The 17,868-nt window shown below is 40.3% G+C and overlaps 1 protein-coding gene across 9 annotated transcripts in view; it reads left to right on the top strand.

Moving 5' to 3' along the window:
* Positions 1-17,868, top strand: part of SYK (spleen associated tyrosine kinase) — a 596,672-nt gene that overhangs the window by 127,802 nt on the left and 451,002 nt on the right. For 5 of the 9 annotated variants that reach the window (XM_069227433.1, XM_069227425.1, XM_069227440.1 and 2 more), the window contains one exon: positions 14,366-14,444. The exons of the other annotated variants lie outside the window; for them this stretch is intronic. The gene's annotated coding sequence lies outside the window, so the exon portion shown is untranslated. The remainder of the gene's footprint in view (positions 1-14,365; positions 14,445-17,868) is intronic. 9 annotated transcript variants of the gene reach the window in all.

Here is a 17,868-nt window from a genome sequence, read left to right as displayed (position 1 = left end):
ATCCAGAACAGGATATGTTACTCCAGATAAGGTTTCTAAACTGGGCACAACACTCCAAATGTGGCCTTCCAAACTTCACACAATGCACCAGCTGAGGCCTTCGGAAATTGATGCAATACTCCACATATAAGTTTGTAACTAAAGAACAACTGAGGCGAGGTCTCTACAAATTAACACAACAATCCCGATGGTGCCTTTAGAACTGGGTGCAACACTCAGGGTGGAGCATTACCAGTGTGGTATACACTTTACAACCATAAGAGATCCTCTTTTTTCTGGCTGTATTTCTCCCTATGCACCCTAACAATTCTTTCACGGTGTCCACCAGGATTTTGCTTTAATCTACTCTGTTTTGGACTGCTTGCTGAAGTGAGTCTCACTACCTGAGTCCCACTCACTGTAAATTGTTGGTAATTGGACTAAGTGTGTTAACTACCAGTATCCACCTTTTAACATAAGGCCTCTGCTGTGCAGCTGGGTTAAGGGGCCTGGAGATGGTTAAACATGCACATCCTAGCAAAGGCACAAAGGTAGCCTGGTGCAGAAGGGACTCTGAAAGAATTGGTGCTAACCTGAGGTAGGTCTTGTAATATTAGTGGGCACTGATAGATAGGTTAGTAGTGCTTACTGGAAAATTTGTGATGTTGTCACTATTATACATTTAGTCAAAATCTGACCTAAAGTTCTGTTTCACTCCACTTATGCTTCCAGGGTCCAGCAAGGTATCAAACTGGGGTAAAACATACCTGTTGAGTTTGAATTTTCAGTTCACAACACAGTTCATCCACATTTTATGGAACTTCCAGACTTACCATATTTCTCTGGCTCGGCTCATAATCAGATTCAGTGCCTTTGCCCCCGCCCCCCAACTGGCCTGGCTCATTAGGCTGCTCCGCAGCCATGGAAACAAAGGCCTCCCCATATGAAAGGAGCAATTATCACTGTTTAACCTAGTCCTGGGAGAGCAAAGGGGCATGGAGGAAATCTGCATCTGATAACTACCTTGCAATACTGCAGTCACAAAGCTCTGGGGCCTGGGGTTAGGGGCAGGATTGTATTCTGCTCTCTGGTCACAGAAGGGGCGCAAAAGATGAACCCACTCACAGGAGAGGAGCAAAAAGAGCCTGGCAGAGGAGAAGGCTGATACAGGAAGCAAGCAATATCAGCTCTGTGCATAATGCAGTCATTTAAAAGCCAGAAGACGTTGAAAACTCCTAGTGACTAGCACTGGCCACCTGGAGCAAAGTTAGGCCAGAAAGAAGGAAATCAGCCCAATGAAGCCAGAGTTATGCTTCTTTGAAGATTTGCCCTGCCCGATCTCCACTTCATACCCCTGTGATGGGCTAAGGCTTGTGGTCAGTGAATTGTTGTTAATATATTACACTGGGGAGAGGTTGTGAGAGGGGCCATTCACCAGAGCCAACTTTGGCTCTGCGGACCTCATCTTCCAGGGCCCATTGTAACAGAAAACTGTCCTGGGGACCCCATTCTCCGGGACAGCAAAGTAATGAGGCCTTGATGGCCATTGAGGCCCACGTCATGGGGGTTTGGGGGATTTGAGATGGACAGTTTCCACTCTGACCGTGCTCTGTGCAGGCAGGGTACTATACTACTCCCACCCATGAATGGAAGCAAAAAAACAATCATGGCGGGAGCAGAACAAAGCAGATGGAAGCTCCAGCGTAGCATAGGAACTGTGTGCAGGTAGCCGTACAAGTCGTGTGACCCATGGGTCTCTTCTTGCAGCACAAAACTGACAGCACTGTCTGTGGTTGTCCCAGGTTGGATTGGGGCAACCCAGCTAAGAAGACAAGAACAAAAGAAAAAGATGCTGCAGCGCTTGGCCACAGGCTTGCAAACCACAAATCTAGTTTTAACACTATAATGTGATGACGAGGGTGTCACCAAAGGTATTCCCACCTACCTAAATATATATTTTTGGAATTTAATGCATAGTCTTTCGTAGTGGATATAATAGAGGAATGTGTTTTTTTTTTAAACAAAAACACTGACTAGAAAATAATCCATTGAGTGTTGTTGGGTGGAAGCGAAATGAGATTACCAGCCCACACCACCTCCCAGAGTAAGTCTTGAAATGCTCTGCTTCGCTATTCTGAGAGAGTCAAGTGCTACAACAAAGTACTTGGCGCTTAGTATTAAGACAAGTGCGGACCTGTTACTTATAAGGGACTCACATCCTTCTCATATTATAATACAATTATTTCAGTGTGTGTGTGTGTGTTTGTGTACATGCATGAATTCATGCTCGCAGCTCACAGTACAGGTACTTTTGATGCACTGTATTCTGTGTGTTATGTGTTAAAAACGTTTTTACTTCTGATGCACGTGTAGCATCTGTTCACTTTGTCATGCTGAAGTTTGAGAAAAACGTTTCATGAATAGCAAAAACTATTAGCATTTTCAATGCATAATTAAAGTGGAATGTTGTATTTTGTTTATGTTCCTTTATGTCAAGCTTTTAAATAGTGCCTTTCTCGAACCATAATTTAAGTATGTCATCATGAAATACACACTTAAATGCTGCAAAGTATGGCATTTGTGTATAGACGAGGATAATATTGTCTTGAAACAAATAGATAATTAATATTAGTGTCCTTTTGAAACACAGTTGGAGTAAACTGCCAGACAGCGCTTCCATAAACATGATTTTGCTTGATTAATGATATTTCATGATTGACTGAGCTGAAACATTCAGGCCCCGATTCACAAAGAAAGTAGGAAAAGTATGGGAGGAAATCTCCATCTTTTCCTGTACCTGCACATACTTGTCCTACTTTCTGAAATTCACAGACACAGGTGTACTTCTGGGACGGTCATGTGACGTTTCCAGCAGGATCCCATTGGTACTGTGAAGACCTTCACACGGGGGTGGGGGGATAGGATTTTCTGTAAAAATTCAGACTTTTTTCTTTCTTTACCCATTGGGAAAGCCCATCCTCTGTACCTATACCAAAACCGAGGATTATTATTCTCAACCTGGAAATGTATTTGCTTCAGCTCTTGGCTGAAATAAATAAATCCAAAACGGGATAGAAGTTGTGAATGCTGACAAATCTAGGTGGTTGTGAATATGATCTTTCACAAACTTCCAAGGCTCACCACGATTCTGAAGGGCCACGTCTCCACCCGTGCAGTGGAATTCCTGGGTGCGTAAAGCTCTCCGTTCGTTGTTGAAATCTCAACACAAAAGTGCGTATGCCAGTTAGGAATGGCTGTGACTTTCTGGCAAGTAGGGTACAGTCTGTTGTAAACATATGCTTATGACCAAAGTATCTTAGTGAATAGGCCCCAAACTCTTTAAGAACCTGTGGCTTTTTACTGGGCACTAGCATTTGGGATTGGAAATGACTGCACAACTATTCCTATCTTTGAGATGAACTATGAAAAAGCTGGCTGTTATGTCAGTATCCTTTCTATCAGATAAGCCTAGGAATCATGTTGCCACTTTGTTTATTTCTCTAACATATTTATAAATTGCTATGATGTATTAGAAATACCCTTCAATGGGCCTTATTACCAGTGTCAAGGTAATCTAATGGCGCTGGTAAAGGGAGTTATAGGCTACATTGAGATTAAACTAACGCCGAAATTGTATGTCCAAATGTTTTTGCTGTCGAAATTAGATGAAACTCCATGAAAATGTAGTCAGGAAATAGTCTTTCCCCTCAAGTTATCGATACCTATGGTGCTATTACCTGAAGAAAGCACAAGTAACGGGTCAATTTTACAGACCATCCCTAAGTGTTCAGCCAACTAGAGAAAATATATAGGAGGATTATAACGTACTAGTAAGTATTAAATACCAAATTCATGTTTCTAGAGCAATGTGTGTAGAAAACTATTTATTAATTAAGAGCCATATGTATGAACACATTTTTCCATAGGCACAGAATGGGTAAAACCCTTTGATACATCTGGCCCTAAGTCACTAAGAACAGACATAGAATATATTTTAAAATGAACAAAAACAAGGTATGATATTGGATTTCAAAAGGGAATCAATATTGCTGAGACGAAAACGTATTTGTGTAGCTGCAAACTTTGATGCTGCCCACAGGAAGTGCTTGTTTCTAGGTCAGGTCAGTGTGTCATACATCAGGTTTTAAGAATATACTTCTGTTCTAGTTTCACATTTAGGTTTCTTCACACATGAGGGCTGAGTACATGAGGCCAGAGTGACAACATTTACGGTCTATGATATGATATATATGGTCCTTAGGGTCCTAAATCTACAGATACTGCTAAGTAACAAAACCTCTGTGTGTAATATTACACATGCAGAGAACTATGATTTTCCACCCCCAATATGCATATCTAACTATTTAATGTGCCATATTATGCTTACATGTTATGTAGAATTGAATTTGGTGATATGCCCTCGCCATGCACTGCTAAATACCACACAAATTATGGCACTCATGACATCTTTGATAACATAATTGATAATATCAATGTAAAATCTGATGTAAAATTATTGACAAAAAAGCTGTGCATGGTGAGGGCACAAGTTATAGTTACCTAAGGGCATGAGTTATAGTTACTTGAGATGACTCTAACTATATTTGGTGAATTTCCATGGTTTTGTACACTTAAAATGTGAGCCTAATTATAATGGTCCTGTAAGCTTTGTTTTTATCCAGTGAATATATCTACAAATATATATATATATGTATATGTATGTAAAATACACACACATGCAGTCAATAAAGAAATGTATAACCTTAGTATGGAGGCTCATAAATCCATCCTTACTTCAATACTGACTGTAGGAGTTAAGTAGGGCGCCATAGTCATCTAAATCCTGTTCTCCCGTAAACTGAACTTGGTCACACCTTCACTAAGAATCCCCAACGGACCTTGTTGAATACTTTCTTGGCATCAAGTGCCAACTTGGCTAGTGGACTCTTACTGAGCCTTCTTATTAGGTGTACAGCCCTTGATGTAAGAGTAGCTTTAAATATTTATAAATAGTCCGGACAGGCCCAGAGTTGCCCAATATGGCCCAGACCAGCAGGCACCCCTTCTATGAGCCTGAACAGCTTTCAGGATTAGGCCTCCTGCATGTATCTTGACATGGGTTTGCGCAGGTTGTGCTGACCTGTGCTTCCTGGATATTTCCCTGCTAGGACCACAATGACCAGGTAGGGGACAATTATTCTAGCAGTGACACAGTCTAACATACAATTCTAGCTGCAAACAAGAAACCTGACATTAAAACAAAATCCATGAATAGCAGGGAAGAACATTTAGAATGCTGGCAGCTCATAAATACATAGTTCTATTGCTATAGTCAGAGACGCCATTTTGAGGGAAACTATAAGCAAATGACCTTCGCAATATATTAGTTCCAATGTAGATGTCTTTAAAAAGAACTTGGCTAATTGCCTCTGTGTAAGGGAAAAACTGCAATTGCACTTGAAATTAAACTGTCTGGTCTTGCGAACCTTCACTGATATGGTATCATGGATCCCAATCAGTCTGGTCTGTGGCCTTTTAATGAAATGGAACTCTCCAGATGACACAACTGATAATCTGACAGTCTCTTGTAGATAGTAGATGACGAAGGTCTGGCACTGCCCATTTGGTTTTTGTGGAGGTGGGTCACTTGATTTTTCGCCACAACATGAAGTCTATTGCCAGGACCATTGAGATTAGCAAAAACTGGCTTGAATCTTTCCTTGAACAACAAGAATGTGCCAGGACTGACCAATTGATATCACTTTCTTTCACTTCCTTCCATTTGTAATGTATATTCAAAACATCTTAACATTGGCAGAATAATCACAACTTCTTCTGGTGCTCTGATGTTGCAAAGCTCATACTTGGATTCAATGGAAAACTAGAAGAAACTCATCAGCTGTATAGTGGAAATCAAAAACTGGATGTCTCTTCAATTTAATGATGACAAGACAGTGGCTATCATGTTCGGGAGATCACATTAGCCAGACATCCCAGAATATATTACTGCCATTCTATCATTCTTTTACCAAACATACAATTTTCTACGGTTGAATTCTATTTATGACGGTGCCTTGTTCCTGATGTCAAACAATAGGAGTGCATTTTTTTGGTAACTGCAATTTATGATAATTGCTTCAGCACCTTGTCATGGGTAGTAAAGCTCTTTGCACTCTTCCCATAGCATAGTACTCAATCATTTAGGGCTTAGTCAAAAAGTAAACATTATATTTCTCTTTTCCCAATTTTAGAGGGTGATTGACCCTTCCCTCAAATTGTGCGTTCTGTTGTTGCCTCCCTTCTGGATTAGGCAAATAGTTTTTTGCCTTGGAAAATCAAAAAACATGCATTGTTGTTGCTCAGGTGTACCCGTTGACGAGCCTTTGATAAATGTACCATGTGTCCGCAGCTATAATATTACTGCAATGGATACCAGCTGATGAAGGATAACATTTAATATCTTTGACCCATTAAGAAAAGTTTGAATCAGCTAGACCCAAGATTTTTGTAAGAGAATTTAAAGGACAACTTTCTGTGTAAGCATCTGCTTTAAGAAATATAAACCTTGAAATGTCTAGCACGCTAGCCACATTTTCCTACCGTGGCCACCTTCTCTATTGTTCTAATTTATGGATTAAGCTCCCCCTCAACATTAGGATAATGTTTGCGTTCACACAATTCGGACCCTAACGGAAGTCTCACCTTTTTAAGTGTTTGTTTCGGATGCAGGATTTTACTAAACAGTTAATACAGATGATGTACATAATGCTTCAAAAGTGTTTCCATCTTATTACATTTCTTTAATTTCAGGCTTATGATCCAATACCTCTTTCTGGATGGAGGGGGAGTAGTTTCCAAGCAATAACGCCCTGGATAAATAAAACATTTTAGACTTTACGTTTTTAGTTTGGCAAAGGATATGGTTGATGGCATAAGGTGGTACATTTTAAATATCCCCCATAATTCAGGACCAGTGGACTGAATAGTCTGTGGGTTATGGAACATATTTTCAGGTTTACACTCTTTAATCTGTAACAAATGTAGCATCTTCAAGGATGAAGTGGGTGTTGCATAACTTCTTTTGATCCTTGTTTTCAAATCAGGATGTATTTATATGGTGCATATAAATTCATATTTGAGGTGGAGGTGGGTTTTGTTGTAACTAAAATGGCCAACTCCCCCTGAGGCTCTTCCCCTCCTCTTCAGCCCAGTTTGAATTGCACTGTCCTGGAAGCAACACTTTACCTCAACATGAGCCATCCAAGCGGCTGTAGTCCCCCATGCACCATAGTAAGTGCTGATACGACAATTGGTGGCTTTTGTGTGAAAACTATATTTACCAGCAGGAGATTGCACATGGAAAGTGAAGGGAGCCTTGATGGGTCGGTGCTGAAGGCCAAATTGTGGTGATCCAAAGATCAAAAGCCAACTATTATCAAATTTCCCAGAATTATCTTTAATAATGTCTCTAGCTTCCAGAGACCTTTTTGGGAGATTGCAGTCCTCTTGGCCCATCGTGAGGCAGATTGTGAGGATTCTTAGGAGCAGTGAGTGATGTACTTGCTACTGAGATAAGGCCTGATGAATGTGATAGGAGATGCATCGAGGCCATGCTAGGAGCTACCCTGCAGAGACCTGTTGGCCCGAGAGACAATGTTCGCTGACAATGAACCCAGTCATCCATTGTGAGGAGAGAAGGCTCTTGGGAAAGCCTCAGTGGAGCAGTAACTGTTGAAGAGGTGGTGGGTTAGCAGACTTCACTATGTGACCTGCAGATTCCCTCCTCTCCCCCCCAACTATACAGGAACCTATTGTGGTCTGTGTCTGTCTTGACTGTGCTGGATCGCTGTCCACATGAGATCTAATGCAGGGGGTCTTTGATGATGCATAAGACAAACTATGCAGGATTGAATGCACTGTGACATCACATAATATGGTATACTGTTGAAGCTCTTGATCTCTATATTGGCAGTGAACGCTTATACCATCTGCAGAAACTGGTTCTGTTGGCTCATTGTTTGGGGAGCAGCCATCTTCACTGCTGCAAACCATGACTGCACATATTAACCCACAGTCTGGGGAATGCCTGTCTTATGTTCCTCTGTATACTACAGTTAAGACATACCTTTCTGCTTTGGAGTACTGTTACCTGCTTTCAAAAATGTTTACTTACTTGTAGAAGTGCCACCAGTCTATCTTAGTAAGGGCTGCTCATGCATGTGGAAATATGTAGACTGCTCACATTCTACTGAAAGATCTGTCATTGTGCACAATAGTGTTTTGATATTCAAATGTCCAAACCAAAACTGACCTTCATCTTGTGATCAGAGATGCAATTGCCAGCAATAAAGCCATGCCATGCCATGCCAACCATATGGTACCACTGGTGGGGTTCCCGAGATCACATTAGAGGCACTGTTAAGGGACCTCACCTGCATCAAGACCATGATATGTTCTGTTCTCGAAGACATGGTGTCTCAGGCATCTCAAGTGAAGTCCTTGCCATGTTCTAACAAGACTGGATTCTACTGTCAAGATAGTATCAGCAATAGAAGACCATCTAGACATGTTATCTAGAACTATGGCTCTTCTGTCAGAAAACTATTGATTTAGAACAGTGGTACCCAACCTGTGGTCAGGGAACCCCTGGGGGTCCGGGAAGCTACTCAGGGGGTCCGTGCCTGCTTACAAAATTAAATAGTATTAATAGATTAATATAGGATATATAAATAAAAATGCAAAATGTTATTCTGAACATTTAAAAATGTTCTGTGAAAGAATTTGAAATTAGAGGCTAACACTTAAGTTAGTATCCTCATATTGACTCAGGGGAAGCAGTGCAAGTGCATCAAACAGAAATGCAGTATGGACAACTAATGGCCTCATTTGAATTTAGAAAAGCTCCAACCTTACCATTAAAATTTTGATTTGTTTTGCTAGTGGTTTGTGAATTAAATACATTATTAAATATTGTGTGTATTTGTTTGATAAATGCTTGTTTCTATATTGTTTGTATATTGCTGTGGTTCAAATAATTGAAAATGCTTAGGTTGGGGTCTACTGCTTCCAATAATGACTCAGGGGGGGTCCCTGTTTTCGAACAGTGATCCATTGGCGGTCTTAGGGTTCCAGTAATGATTACGTGGGGTCCACAGGAGTCAAAATGTTAAGAACCACTGATTTGGAAGACACAAGCAGACCAAAACAATTAATTTTGGAGAGGCAGGTGACGTCCTCATTTTTGTCAGCGTTCGACCCCGAGGTCACACCACTCTCCTTTCTTCCCCTGTTGGCACTCCAATGGCCTACAGGATCTGCTTTCAATTAATGGATAATTGCATACAGCCAGTCCATGTTCACATGTTTTTTGCCACATCACCAAACCCAATAAGTTATTACCTTAACCTGCTTTACAACAACCACTGGGTCTTCATATGGGCTGCATTCTTACAGGAAACACATAAGATGGAAGAAAATGCTCCATAAGTATTAGGCATTACATATGGCCTCTTCGAACCAGCCATTCTGATGACTGCAGATGAGGGAAAATCACAGAACTTCATGAGACAGTGGACTTAGAAACATTCTTAGAATCGGTTGGCTTATCAAGCCTAGATACCTCCCATGCCAAATCTGCTTACAAAGATGCTGACCCCATATTGCAGATCACTGATGACTACCCTGATACTTTTCTGAATCGCAAATCAAGAAATGAGAGATTAGAGTCTGCAACGAAGAAATGGGCTTATGCCTAAAGTCTATAGTGTTGTATACCAGAACCCTAGCTTTCTGTCATTTTTGTATATGTCTAACCTTGTCTCCCTTCTCTCTCACTGCCCTGTTGTGGCTGCTTATACTGTGGATTTTCTATTATATTGCAACATGACATTTAAATGGATACCTTTAATTTAGGCTTAAAATCATTAGGTTTATAATGTTGATTAGACAGCATCTCATGGGATGAGTTTCTGTACAAGCAGAGTTGTACATAACATCACTATCTATGCACAATGTTGCACTACTCTTCCTTAACTTATAGTTTACACAGGCTCTACACAACCCACTGGGATCCTCTTTTGCAAATCTATGACTCTGTGCACATCCAGCCTATCTGTCCTGGCTGCTGTAAATGGACCACTGGGCTTCCTTGGAGTCCATGTTCAGATTGACTTCCCTGGTTAGTAAAGGGTGGGCTGGGAGGTGAAATCCTAGGAGAGATGTTGTAGAAGGTAGTTTCAGGGTCAGGGCACCAAGAATGTATAACAGATATCACAAAGATGATTAACACATATGAGCAATAAACAAAGAAGTCTTCAGTGTAGAAGGAAATTCCACTTCAACTCACCAGGTACTTCAGATGAATTGATGATAGTGAGTCCCAGAGGAAACAAAATTTTGTGGAACCCTGAAACTCTAGGTTGGTGGTAGGCAGTAGGCCAGCTGCTATGATGGAACAAAACATCCCAATATATCATGAACAGTAAGATGCATACTGAAATGAGACAAGGCACACAAGCAGTCAGGTGTAACTTAGAGGCAATGTGTAAAGTATTTATGCAGCACTTAAACAGTAATAAAGCAAAAACACAACACAAGAATAATCTCAGACCTATTTAGTGGAATATAGTAAACATTAATAAATAAAATAACACCAATATGACAACAATCCAATCAGTAGAACCAGAGTAATGAGTTTTTAATGTTTTTAGGTCAATTTAATGCCAAAAAGAACAAAGCACCAGCTGCGATTTTCTGGTCGTGCTAGACCGGTTCAAAGTCACAATGAGTATACAACTCAAGGAATAATTCCAGTCGCTCAGTGGATAGTCATGCAACTGTAGTGGTGTCCTTGTGGAGCTAATATAATAAATCCTTGCAGAGAATATGTTATAAAACCATAGGGTCACTATTGTCGGAGTCAATATAGTCTTTAAGAGGGATTACTATAACACCTTGTTATTTGAGTTTAGGAAAAAAACTAAAAACTGTGGAGCCTTCAAGTCCACCATTATGGATCTTATCTTAAGATAAATCGTAAGGCTTTGCTGTTGCCCAAGAAACCTTTTTTTTTAAATATGAACTTAATTACCTTAAATCTAGTTGGAATAATACAGTTCTTTTAGAGCGTTCCAGTAAACTGGAAAAAAAAGTATATATTGTTCTCTCAGTGTGCAGAAGTCATGCAGAGGATTCACTAACTTACTCCACTCATACAACAGGAGACATCTTTGAGAAATTAGAGGATTCTTCCCTGTTCTGATTTTGCATCTACTAAATATTTATGCAGCACTCAGATGCACGTTGGTTAGTTGTGCTCTAAAGATGTTATGATGATGAAGAATAATCACAAGTACTGTTTTAAAACATTTTTTATGACTATAGTGAGGGATTATCAGTACTGTCCTTAATAAAAGATTTACCTATTTGTGAATACTGTCTCCAGAAGGTACAAATTTTAACAAACTGGGCTTCGCTAACCCTGTCATATTTGAAAGGATTAAGGGCTAAGAAATAACAGAACATTTAAGTTTACTTAAAATAATGGTGCCACATTTTGTAAATGTTATTTAGTAAATCTGACCTTGCGTGGAGACAAAACCATTCACTCAGTGCTAGTAACTGAGACCTCCTTCACACAACATCAAAAAGTGCTGCATCCTAATTGGAGGAAGTGAATGGTTGAATGAGTTGTAAGATACATTTACAAGAGTTGCTGTAATAGAAAAATCACACTTTGAAGATCTGGTCGACCATTTACTTAGCTCAATCTACGTATATTATTCTAAAAAATTGATTTTGCCATGGTATTTAAAAGCAACACCATAAATATGCAGCTTGTGCCATTTACCTCCTCATTACTGACAATTCCTGAAGAATTAGGAAAGATTCTGAATTTTGTTTCTGATTACCTAGATTCTCATTTTGTTCAGCTAGCTTAACTAAAGGTAATATGTATGTCATATCTTATGCACGTCAGTGCAGCTTCAGATGTGACATAGGCACTGTTGGGTGTCTCTGTCTGGAGTCTGTTTACTACTGACTGCTGGAATGGGTTTTTCTAATGGCCATGAAAGATGATGGGTTTTGTGACACTGGCTTACTCATTTCTGGTTACCCTTACCAGTTGTAACATTAAAGCTCTGGGGTCCTTGTGCAACTGACTATAGGCTGATTAGAAACTTACTGAGTTAGCTCATGATACACACAGTGTATCTGAATGCAAGGTGACATCTGTTGTATGACACAGTTTGTATTCAAGAAGTGAGAGTAGAGGGATGTAATTAAATCTTTCCTAACCAGCACTTTGAGCATACAGTGTTTGGGACAACATCATCCCTAAGGGCTTTGTTTAGAAGTGGGAGTAACAGGGCATATAGAAAAATTAGCAGATCCCCCATCTACCCACCTTTCCACTTTGGTGTCTCATTTATACTTAGAGTATTACTTTCATTCACTGTGAAAAGCTCCAAATGTGCTAAGGACATTGAGTTTCTTTAAAAAAACAAATGAAGACTTTGGGGACTCGTTTTTGAAAAACAAAGAAAGATTTGGCAACCATAAGTACATGCTAGACCAGCTAATAAGTTGACAGAAGCAATTTTCACAAAAATCATATCGGACCCAGTGAGCTTTCATAAGTATGGCATACCGGTCGCAGTGGGTCAACAATGGCATGGGTATAAAGAAGGCCCTCTGTTTTCAGTAAGGCAGACATTGGGCTGAAGGTAGTGTATTCTGATACTTTTTAAAAGCTATGAGGGCCATTTGGGAGGAAAATTCTATGTCAGTGGCACTGAATCCTAGATTGACTGATTGAGTGATTGCTTTATTGGTAAAGTGCAACACCACATAAAGGCCCAGATTCCAAGTTGCACGATAATGGAAGGTTTTAAATTTGCATGTGAATTTATTGTTAATCTACACCAGTTCTGTACAGTTACAAACTACCTCCCATTGAATAGAGAGGCGCCATGCAGAGCTGTATTTACCCATTGTGAAACCACAAGGAATTCTCAATTATGTGGTGTTTAACACATACATTTACCACTTGCTCTGAGCAGGTGAAAACGGTCTGCTTCTGCCTTACTGTTTTGGATGTGGGTGTGGACTGTGAAGAGCAGGAGAAGGAAGGAAAATAGATTGGGGCAACAGAAAGTAAATGGGAAATGAGGCTTGGCTGCGGCTGTGGAATTAACCTAAAATACATCTTTCAAAGACTTCCTTAAAAGCCAAGTGGTTGATTTGACAGAGTGTTAATGGTCTTAAGCCTGATAGACAGATAGATAGATAGATAGATAGATAGATAGATAGATAGATAGATAGATAGATAGATAGATAGATAGATAGATAGATAGATAGATAGTGAATCAATACTTGGTGAGTGCCACGGGGACGCGTAGGGCCGTGACCTGCCTTTATAGAAAACTCAGGGCAATGATATGCCAGCTGTTGACAGCTCTTAAACAGAAGTGGGAAGTAGATTTGGGATCTCCCATTACAGACACCGACTGGGAGGAAATCTTAACTTGGACTCTGCGAGCCTCTCTGAACGCCTGATTCAAATTGATCAACATATGTTTTGCACAGAGCACATCTGACTCCAGGCAGGATCAGGAGACACTTCGGGCAACAGAGGCTAGATGTCCAAGATGTGGGGAGGAAGGTGCCGAATTCATTCACATGTTTTGGTACTGTCCAACAATACGCAAGTATTGGCGCTTGATCATGCAACGACTTACAGACACTATTGAGCAGAAGATACCTAACGATCCCAGACATTGTCTGCTGGGGGGGCTATCACCGGCAGACCAAACATAAACACACTAACCAGTTCCAAGATCTGGTCCTGGTTTTAGCTAAACAAGAAATTGCAATGACATGGAAAGTGACACTTGGCCCCCGAGTAAGTACTTGGAGGAGAGAGGTCCTGAAATGGGCCAAAGCAGAGGAAACAATAAGACACCGAGAAGTACGGAGGGGCCAGGGTCCGGTGGAAAGGGCACGTGCGTGGAGCACCCTGGTCTGCGACTGGAAACCCCGGTGGTGGGGACCACCAGTGGGAGGATTGCATTGTTTGTGTTGTACTGAAAACCAATAAAATAGGTTTAAAATAAATAGATAGATAGATAGATAGATAGATAGATAGATAGATAGATAGATAGATAGATAGATAGATAGATAGCACTTACGGACACTTTGGTAAACATAGCCCATGATGCATGTCCTGCATTATTTATTCTGAAACCAGCATTACACATTTGTGGAGCTACACGCAGACCTCTAAAAGAAATGTGTAATACATTAGTTACAAAAAGCAACAATTTCCTGCTTATTTTAAAAATTATGTTGCACCTGTGATGACGATTACCCGTTTCTTCTGTTTCAGGTTCCTTTGCAGATCATTTCTGATGTCAGGCCTTTGAGCAACCACTCACACTTTAGACGTGTTCACTCAGCCATACACAGTAAGTGCATCTGCATTTAAACACAAAGGTGGGGCTCCCGAGAGAGAGATCACCTTCTCGCTGCTGCTTCCTGTTTATATTCCTTTCTGAAAGTATAAGAAAGCCATCTTTCTTATCTCAGCAGTGCATTTACAGTTCCATGATGGTCATACTTTATTCATTTAAAGACATAATCCTTTGTGTGTCAACAAAGTGATGAAAAACAGAAGTGGAAAATTAATCAGTGATTAAAAAAGTTCTGCACATCTCATGGCCCTTTAAGTTTTTATAAAGCGTGTCATGCCATGGATCAACAGGTATCTGAATCACATGCGCAGCCTTTGCCCCCTATGCACTATTCCGCCATGTAGTTGTGAACTAAGGTTAAGCAATATTCAAAAACCCCTGTTATGAGCTTATTTTATTCATATGTCTGCTTTAAGTAATTCCCAGCATTGAGACTAGGTTCAAGCGTTTGATCATGTTCGTTATTGCACTCTACCGCGTTTTATTTTATTAATGGATTTTCAAAAACAAAGAAAAGTTTGACTTAAAAATATTGATTTTGCTTCATGATTTGAGGTCATAAATTAGCAGAAACTGGACTTCACACTGGAGCTAGTTTTAACTTGGACAGTTCAATAAACATGTATTTTATTTCACGAGAACACTGTTTTTCGCATATTTTTAGGAAACAGAAGCGGCAAACTATGAAGGCAGAAGATGCTGTTTTGATGTGAGCTTTGGTTACGCTCCTTCAAAAATTAAAACAATCTACTTCCTAATAGGTAGATTGGTTTCTGCGCGTGATACGTAGCTCACTTCTGGTACCTTGGCTCACTCCTGTTACCTTGGTACAAGCAGCAACCGTACAATCATTAATTTATTGGAAACCAATGTATTGTAAAACAAAAAAAAACAACGTAAGAGTAAAATGCCATGGAAATTACGAGAATGGGATGTAGGGGTCGGAAAGAATTATGAAAACAAATACTGGTACAAGGAAAACAATGAAAAGTCAGAAATCAGAGTTAGTTTAAGAGGTTTTAGAATAGTACAGAGGCACCACTAAGGCTGACTGTTGATGGAGCATGATTGGATTAAAGTTGTCTGTTCTGTTCGGTCAAGTGTTGTGAAGGGCAAGCATGTAACCACAATAGAGTGTGCAGTGGGAGGTTTGGTAGTTTATCTCAATTATTTTAACTTCCTACTTGAACATTTTCAAAAGAGGTTCAAAATCTCCACTGAGGCTCAGCTGGAAACCATTGCTTCTTGGGCTCCACTGAGATCAAATACTACTTTTATGCTTTTGACCCTTGCAAATCGCAGTCAAAAACTTAAAATGGGGAAAACCACAAAAATAAAACTTCCTGGCAGTGATCTCTGTGATTACAATGCCCGTGTGGTGGATGCACACTTATCACTTTTAAATGGCGAGCAGCAACCCTGTCCTATTTTTGCCCGCCCAGAACCTGGTGACCAAATGGCAGACAGGGCTGTAGTTCAAAGTTTCCAGGCTCTGCTATAAACAGAGCAGAGGAGTCTCAAGGCTGGTAGATATGGCTGATGCTTTTGTTTGTTGAATGCTCCATCACCAACAAAACAGGGAAGAAGAGTCTCAAAGCTGGAAGATAGGGCTGTTACTGTTGTTTGTTGAATGCTCTACTACCAACAATGTCTAAATTATTCCCTTAGCCTGTAATTTCTTTCTTCGTTTTCCAGCAATATAGAAATATGTCCGAAACTCTTCTTGGACCCCAGGCCAACGTTCAAGTTGTAGAAAGGCTTTCCACAACACAAGTTCAGGTCCAGACCAACTTTTCCATTTAAAGTGAGTTGGATAACTCAGAAGGAGCTCTAGCTCCCTAAATATGCATGGTATTTTTTGCTTTGCAGACACAGGGATAATTTGTCATGGGCAACCAAAAAGACAGGCTAGTTGAATTGTCCAGGTTGATCACGTCCAGAAATTCATAGCTTCCTCTTACTCCGGAACTGTCTGTACTTTCAAGCTGTAGAAGAAGAGTTAGATGCAATAGCAGACATCTAGCCTAGACCTTCACCCCTATTTCCTTTGGGGTCACCAGCAGTCTATTACCACTGAATCTTCAATAGAGTTCTAGGTTCAAAGATTTGAGTCCAAATCTAAAGCCACTCTCTTCAATAATCAGGTAGGCTAGCAGGGAGCATTTAGCAAAGTATGTTGTAAATGCTTCTTATTTTTATCTGTAGTAGGCAGTGCCCCCTTAGGGAGTTACATAGACAAATTCAAAGGCAAACCACATGGTGATTAGTGATGGCTTCTGAGAAGTCAAATTGATATTATTTAGACTTTTGCCACCCAATTTTTTAACAGTTTGATCTAGATACTATTTTGGGTGAATTGGCTTTCTGGCAAAAGCTATCCTGGGGGTTTCTTCTTGACAATAAATAAAGATGGTAGCTGTTGGCTAAATCCCTGTTTATCTGTTCCTCTCTACAGTCATGCTAAGGCTGCTACAGATCTTTCCACCAATCATCAAATAAAACCTCTAACCCTCCATGTTTTTACTGTTCATTTCATGCTGTGAGAGGCCCCATGTGTCTTATAATGTGTCTTTTATACAAATAAATTGATTGTGTGCCTTCTTTCACAGGTAGATGCAACCTTGAAGTATGTGAGTGTTTGCAGGAAAAGTTCCCGCTTTCCTACATTGTGTTTTTTCAGTTGCCATTTGAACCCAGGCACTTGGCCCTCTGAGGCACAGGGGGCATCTGTATGAGAAAAAAAAAACATTGCTATGTGAACCACAGGTTACAGACAAGAGACTTAAATAACCTCTAGCTACGTTCAGCTGCTATATCTAAGGTAGCTAATATGCCACATGTTACACCTGGCCCTTTTTGAAGGGTCTTCCTCAGTCTTTTTGCCTCCTTCCTCCTATTTTGACCTGTTTTTGTAGGCTTTAGGAATCTGCACAATTTACCATTGCTAACCAGTGCTAAAGTGCATATGCTCTCTGTATAAATTGTATTGGTGATTGGTTTATCCATGATTGGCATATTTGATTTACTAGTAAGTCCCTAGTAAAGTGCACTAGAGGTGCCCAGGGCCTGTAAATCAAATGCTACTAGTGGGCCTGAAGCATTGGTTGTGCCACCCACATAAGTAGCCCTGTAATCATGTCTCAGACCTGCCACTGCAATGTCTGTGTGTGCAGTTTTAAACTGCCAATTCGACCCTTGCAAGAAGTATGGGCTTGTCCCTGATAAGTGCAGGCAGAAATGTATGGACAGCAGGAAGTTGCCCCAACAGTCCTGTGTGGATTTTATCAATTACTTTTGCAAGGCATTGGATTCTTGAGTGAAAGGCAGTGATGTAAGTAGTTATAAGGGTCTTTACAATTTGCAAGAGAGCACATGTTAAGCAGTTGTTTTATAAAATTGTGCCAACACTTTGGATGTT

Source organism: Pleurodeles waltl, chromosome 1_1, assembly GCF_031143425.1.
Source record: "Pleurodeles waltl isolate 20211129_DDA chromosome 1_1, aPleWal1.hap1.20221129, whole genome shotgun sequence".
Classification (NCBI taxonomy): domain Eukaryota; kingdom Metazoa; phylum Chordata; class Amphibia; order Caudata; family Salamandridae; genus Pleurodeles; species Pleurodeles waltl.
This window is presented reverse-complemented; position numbering and strand designations above follow the sequence as displayed.